Genomic DNA, 7,413 nt, shown 5'->3' on the forward strand with positions numbered 1-7,413 from the left:
TCCAAAAGTGAAAAGAGAAGCGTTCATTAAACTCGGGGACAAAATATCCGAGCTAAATGAGATGATGGGTGGAGGAAGAAGGTCCATCCACCAAGCAATGCGTGATCTTGTTGCAATGATATCATCGCTCTATAAAAGAACTGCCGAAGAGACACCAAATAAAACTATCTCCGCTAAAACCAACGATAGAGGTACCCAAACAATTCAGCCGCAGCAAACACCTGTTATATCCAAACGGTTAAGAGAAGAAATCGAAAAAAGTAGGAAGACACCGCCTAAGAAGACGAAAACAAATCGACCTGTGGGGGCAAATTATACTAAGTTTAAGGAGCCAAGGAAATCATTGGAAAGCAACTTAGATACGGTGGCCGGGACGAACGGCAACGCTGATGTACCTCAAGCACCAATTGAAGACAACAACAAACGACACGCTTGGGTTTTACAAACAAAAAAACGCGTGAAACCACCTCGACCGGATGTAGTGATCATTAAACCGTTCGAGAATCTTTCCTTTGCGGACATACTCCGGAAAGTAAAAGGAGCTCCAGAGCTTAAAGCAGTCGGTAATGATGTTCACTCTATCAGGAAAACACAAAAAGGAGCACTTCTGCTTGAATTCAAAAGATCAGCAGAAACAATAACAAGTGTCCACCAAGACCACATCAAAAGTATACTACCTGAGGAAATAGAGGTCAAAACGCTAACGGAAGGAGCTACCTTTGAACTACGAACCCTGGACGAAATAACCACAGAAGAAGAAATAATTGATGCATGGAAAAACCAAATAGGCGAAATACATCTCTCGGCGATCAAAACAATAAGAAATGCCCCTGGAGGTACCAGAACGGCTATAATTGTAATACCAAAGAAGCAGGTCGGTAAAACTGAGGAGGTGGGTAAACTACGAGTTGGATGGACCGTGTGCCGATTACTCCAAAAAGTTACCCCCAGGAGATGTTACAAATGCTTCGATTTTGGACATGTGGCAAGGAACTGTCAGAGCTCCAAAGACTGGTCTAAACACTGCTACAAGCGTGGTGCAGTGGACCACCTTGCTAAAGCGTGTCAAGGTGCCCCTCACTGCCTACTTTGTAGAACTGACAAAAATATTGACGCTAACCATATTACGGGAGGACGTAAATGTTCCCACTACTTGACTGCCCGCCGGAGGATACTAAATAAAAAAAGATGAAAGTTTTACAGCTGAACTTAAACCACTGTGAAGCGGCACAGGATCTTTTAAAGCAGACTGTACGCGAATTAAAAATAGATCTAGCTATAATGACCGAACATTATAGTACACTAGACAATCACTGCTGGGCTACCAGCAAGTGCAACAAGGCATCGATATGGACGTTTTTCAGCTGTTATTTACCCCCCAGTCTATCAATTGAAGAATACAAACAAAGACTTGACAATATTGTTAGCATCGCTAAAAATATGAAGCCGATAGTGATTGCCGGTGACTTCGATGCCTGGGCCATTGAATGGGGCTCAACATTGACAAACCCCAGGGGAGAGTGCCTACTAGAAGCATTGGCCACCCTGGATGTAGTATTATTGAACTGCGGCCAAAAGGATACATTCACAAGGAACGGTAGAAGCTCTAAGATTGATTTGACATTTATCAGCGATCCACTAGCTAATTCAACTGAGTGGCAAGTGTCAGATATCTGGACACATAGTGACCACCAAGCTATCATATTCGAAATACATGACCGCGCAGCAAGAACCATTCCTGCGGTAGACACTCCAAATCCGCTATGGAAGGAGTTAATTTTGGCCAAAGAAGCTTCTAAGCTCTCAATGGACGACATCCACCTAACTGGCAGTGCGAATGATAAAGCAATACAACTAATGCGCTGCATAACAAATTCATGTAACGCATCTATGGCAAAGAAAGGCCGGCGGAATGGCAGACAACATGTGTATTGGTGGACTGACCAAATTTCCGAACTGAGAAGAAAATGCAAACATGCGCGACGCCTATGTCAAAGAGCAAGGGGTCGTGAAAATTTTATAGCGCACCAAGAAGCCTATAAAACATCGAGAACTGACCTAAAAAAGGCGATATCGAATAGCAAGGCAAGATGCTTCAAGGAAATGTGTGAGGAGGTCGAGAATAACCCCTGGGGACTAGGATATAAAGTGGTTATGAAAAAATTATATAGCTACCGTCCACCAGTTACAACAGACGCAGCTAAACTACAAGCAATAGTTGAAGGTCTCTTCCCGCAGAGAGCTGATATAACCTATACAGTACAAGATAGTGAGCCACAGAATGAAATACCTGAGGTTAGCAGGCAAGAATTGGAAGTGGTATGCAAAGGTTTGAAACTAACCAAAGCACCTGGAGTAGATGGAATACCAAACCTGGCACTAAAGATGGCCACAGAAACCAACGCTGATTCATTCAGGGAAGTGTTCAACGCATGTATAAAGGAGAGAACACTCCCCAGATATGGAAAATACAAAGGTTGGTGCTTATACCAAAGGGCAATAACGTACAAGATGCATCAGGCTACCGCCCGCTATGTATGATTGATACGGCCGGTAAACTTTTGGAAAAGATAATTAGCCGAAGACTAGAAGAAGCCTTGAATGGCAATGGTGTATCAGATAGACAATTTGGTTTTCGGAAGGCACGCTCTACAATAGAGGCCGTAGAGGCAGTCATAGCCATAGCAAAAGATGCCATTAAAGGAGACCGTTGGCTCGAAGGAGACAAAGAATACTGTGTCTTCATTACATTAGACCTTAAAAACGCATTTAACTCAGCGGACTGGGACACTGTTCTAGCAGTACTTCAAGGGAAAGACGTTCCAAAGTACCTAGTAGAATTAATCGTTGACTATTTTAAAGAGAGAGTGCTTTTGTATTACACAGACAGAGGCACAAAGTCATACCAAGTAACAGCAGGGGTACCACAGGGCTCGGTACTGGGTCCAATATTGTGGAACATTATGTATGACGGAGTGTTGAGACTTGAGCTCCCAGAAGGCGCAGAAATAATTGGATTTGCTGATGACATCGCGCTGGTGGTTAAAGGGAAGCATATAGAAAAGATACAATCAATATGCAACGATGCGGTCGCTATGGTAAGGAGCTGGATCACAAGTGTAGGCCTCAAACTTGCTGATCATAAAACTAAAGTCCTTCTTGTAAGCAGCAGGAAAAAGATTGAGTACATTACAATAACTGTTGGCAATGAGCGAGTCACATCAAAACAAGCAATCAAGTAACTTGGAGTAATGATTGACAATAGACTCACCTTCAAAGAGCATTTACGATATGTTGCTGCAAAATGTGCGAAAACAACGTGTGCACTATCGCGAATAATGCCCAACATAGGTGGACCTAGACAACAGAAGAAGCAGTTACTCACAAATGTAGTTAAGTCTATTGCTATATATGCGGCTCCCATATGGGCAGATGCAATGAATAGAAAGACGTACAGATTAGGAGTAGACGCAGCATACAGAAGATGCGCTCTCAGAGTTGTTTCCGTAATCCGTACAGTATCTACTGACGCGGCCATGGTTATTGCCGGAATGATGCCACTACAGCAGGAAGCAGAAATTGAAAAGGAAAAGCATGTAGCAAAAAGAATTGGGGTTACAAACTTCAATCAGCTCAATGTAGAAGCATTGAATAAGTGGCAACAGAGTTGGGATATATCCACAAAGGGAAGATGGACGCATAGGCTTATTCCGAAGATAAGTGATTGGACCAACAGAAAGCATGGGCAGGTGAATTACTACCTAACCCAGATATTAACTGGACACGGCTGCTTCAGAGCATATCTTTTTAAGTTCAAACATGACGAAGAAGACACGTGCCCAGCATGTCCATATACAAAAGAAACGGTGGAACATGTGTTCTTTGATTGCCCGAGATATGAGAGCCACCGCAGCTCCTTGGCAAGAGCAACCAGAGAACAGGTCACACCTGATAATATCATCCAACTGATGTTAAAGTCAACAGAAATCTGGAACCTGGTGTGTATTTTTGTGAAAGAAATCACAGAAGAACAGAGAGCAGCAGAGAGAACTAGAAGAGCAGTAAGAGATGACAACAATCGCTGAATCACCACCCTCCGAAGTAATGCTTAAAGGTGGTTCCGGAGGGATTTATGGTTAGAGAAGACACGGTGTTAGGATGAGGTTTAGTACATATCAAGCAAAAGAGTAAGTCTTGGTTGCGAATCATGCATGCTGGTAGTACGGGCTACCAGTATCTTTTGGAAATTCCACATCCCTTAGCTCGTATAGCTTACAAAAAAAAAAAAAAAAAAAAAAACACAACAATCACCCCTGCGGGATAGGGGTTAGAATATTCCCGCGGTAAGGCATGCCTGTCGTAAGAGGCGACTAAAATCCAGCTAGGCGTCGGAGGGTGTGGCTTAAAAGGTCACAGAAACCCTGAGAAGCCCCTAAGCTGAGCCGAGTAGACGCCGGCTCTAACTAAGCGTCCACCATCCCGGGATGGCATCGAGGGACACGTAAGCGCACAATGTCTGCTTCCAATGTGAGAGCAATTGATGCGCCAACGAGGGAGTCGGAAATGCGCAGCGTCTGTATATCATGTTAGGCACGACTGTCGCATCACAATTCACATACGAGAAATGATAATGGAGGAAGCCTATAAGAAAAGTCATCAGGATCGATACCAGTAAGATTCTGATTACGGCATACTGGACAACAGCAAACGATTGGACATGATGACATGATAATGGAGAAAGCCTATAAGAAAAGGCATCAGGATCGATACCAGTAAGATTCTGATTATGGTATACTGGAGCAAACGATGGGATATGATGACTTGGGCTGGTGGATGATGTATTCTGTTACCAATATGGGCTAGAGTGAAATCTGGTCCAGACGGCTTTCAGGCTAATGCTTCATCTGTCTCCGTCCCGTTAAAACCTGGCAAGCCTTAAAGAACGATCTTGGATTCGTCCTGTTAAGTTGGGGTGTAGGGGCAGTTAAGAATATCTTCTGCTTAGCTCCCGGTTTGGCTCTGAACACATGCGCTCATAAGGCTATGTGTCAACCCTCGCATGACCTCCCTGCATTGCAAAGATAATCATGGAACCACAATAAGGGTAACTACACAACGAAACCAAGATAACGGCTTTAAGTTGGGACCCAATTGCAAAGAAAAATGTTCACAACCACAAAAACCACAAAAACACCAATACACTCTGGCGTTAATACTCCAGCCGGCACCGAAAGTGCAAAGGAGTCACGGATAGTCAGTCCCAGCCAAAACCCCTTCATGAGGGCGCCGAGACTAACACACTCACCTGTGCTATCACAAGAGAGGCAAAATAACGAGAGAGCTCGCTCATCCCCTCCGGAGCTTAATGGGAACAGTGTTCCAAAAGTGAAAAGGGAAGCGTTCATTAAATTCGGGGACAAAATATCCGAGCTAAATGAGATGATGGGTGGAGGAAGAAGGTCCATCCACCAAGCAATGCGTGATCTTGTTGCATTGATATCATCGCTCTATAAAAGAACTGCCGAAGAGACACCAAATAAAACTATCACTGCTAAAACGAACGATAGAGGTACCCAAACAATTCAGCCGCAGCAAACACCAGTTATATCCAAACGGTTAAGAGAAGAAATCGAAAAAAGTAGGAAGACACCGCCTAAGAAGACGAAAACAAATCGACCCGTGGGGGCAAATAATACTAAGTCTAAGGAGCCAAGGAAAGCATTGGAAAGCAACTTAGATACGGTGGCCGGGACGAACGGCAACGCTGATGTACCTCAAGCACCAATTGAAGACAACAACAAACGACACGCTTGGGTTTTACAAACAAAAAAACGCGTGAAACCACCTCGACCGGATGTAGTGATTATTAAACCGTCTGAGAAACTTTCCTTTGCGGACATACTCCGGAAAGTAAAAGGAGCTCCAGAGCTTAAAGCAGTCGGTAATGATGTTCACTCTATCAGGAAAACACAAAAAGGGGAACTTCTGCTTGAATTCAAAAGATCAGCAGAAACAATAACAAGTGTCCACCAAGACCACATCAAAAGTATACTACCTGAGGAAATAGAGGTCAAAACGCTAACGGAGGAAGCTACCTTTGAACTATGATACCTGGACGAAATAACCACAGAAGAGGAAATAATTGATGCATGGAAAAACCAAATAGGCGAAATACATCCCTCGGCGATCAAAACAATAAGAAATGCCACTGGAGGTACCAGAACGGCTATAATTGTAATACCAAAGAAGCAGGCCGGTAAAGCTGAGGAGGTGGGCAAACTACGAGTTGGATGGACCGTGTGCCGATTACTCCAAAAAGTTACCCCCAGGAGATGTTACAAATGCTTCGATTTTGGACATGTGGCAAGGAACTGTCAGAGCTCCAAAGACTGGTCAAAACACTGCTACAAGTGTGGTGGAGAGGACCACCTTGCTAAAGCGTGTCAAGGTGCCCCTCACTGCCTACTTTGTAGAACTGACACAAATATTGACGCTAACCATATTACGGGAGGACCTAAATGTCCCCACTACTTGACTGCCCGCCGGAGGATACTAAATAAAAAAAGATGAAAGTTTTACAGCTGAACTTAAACCACTGTGAAGCGGCACAGGATCTGTTAAAGCAGACTGTACGCGAATTAAAAATAGATCTAGCTATAATGAGCGAACATTATAGTACACTAGACAATCACTGCTGGGCTACCAGCAAGTGCAACAATGCATCGATATGGACGTGTGGTAAATTCCCACTAGAGAAGGTCTTCGACGGAGGGGAAGCATACGTAAAAAGTACAGTGAATGGAATAACGTTTTTCAGCTGTTATTTACCCCCCAGTCTATCAATCGAAGAATACAAACAAAGACTGGACAATATTGTTAGCGACGCTAAAGATATGAAGCCGATAGTGATTGCCGGTGACTTCAATGCCTGGGCCATTGAATGGGGCTCAACATTGACAAACCCCAGGGGAGAGTGCCTCCTAGAAGCATTGGCCACCCTGGATGTAGTATTACTGAACTGCGGCCAAAAGGATACATTCACAAGGAACGGTAGAAGCTCTAAGATTGATTTGACATTTATCAGCGATCCACTAGCTAATTCAACTGAGTGGCAAGTGTCAGATATCTACACACATAGTGACCACCAAGCTATCATATTCGAAATACATGACCGCTCAGCAAGAACCATTCCTGCGGTAGCCACTCCAAATCCGCTATGGAAGGAGTTAACTTTGGGCAAAGAAGCTTTTAAGCTCTCAATGGACGACATCCACCTAACTGGCAGTGCGAATGATAAAGCAATACAACTGATGCGCTGCATAACAAATTCATGTAACGCATCTATGGCAAAGAAAGGCCGGCGGAATGGCAGACAACATGTGTATTGGTGGACTGACCAAATTTCCGAACTGA

This window comes from Teleopsis dalmanni, chromosome 1 (assembly GCF_002237135.1).
Source record: "Teleopsis dalmanni isolate 2A chromosome 1, ASM223713v2, whole genome shotgun sequence".
In the NCBI taxonomy this organism is placed as follows: Eukaryota; Metazoa; Arthropoda; class Insecta; order Diptera; family Diopsidae; genus Teleopsis; species Teleopsis dalmanni.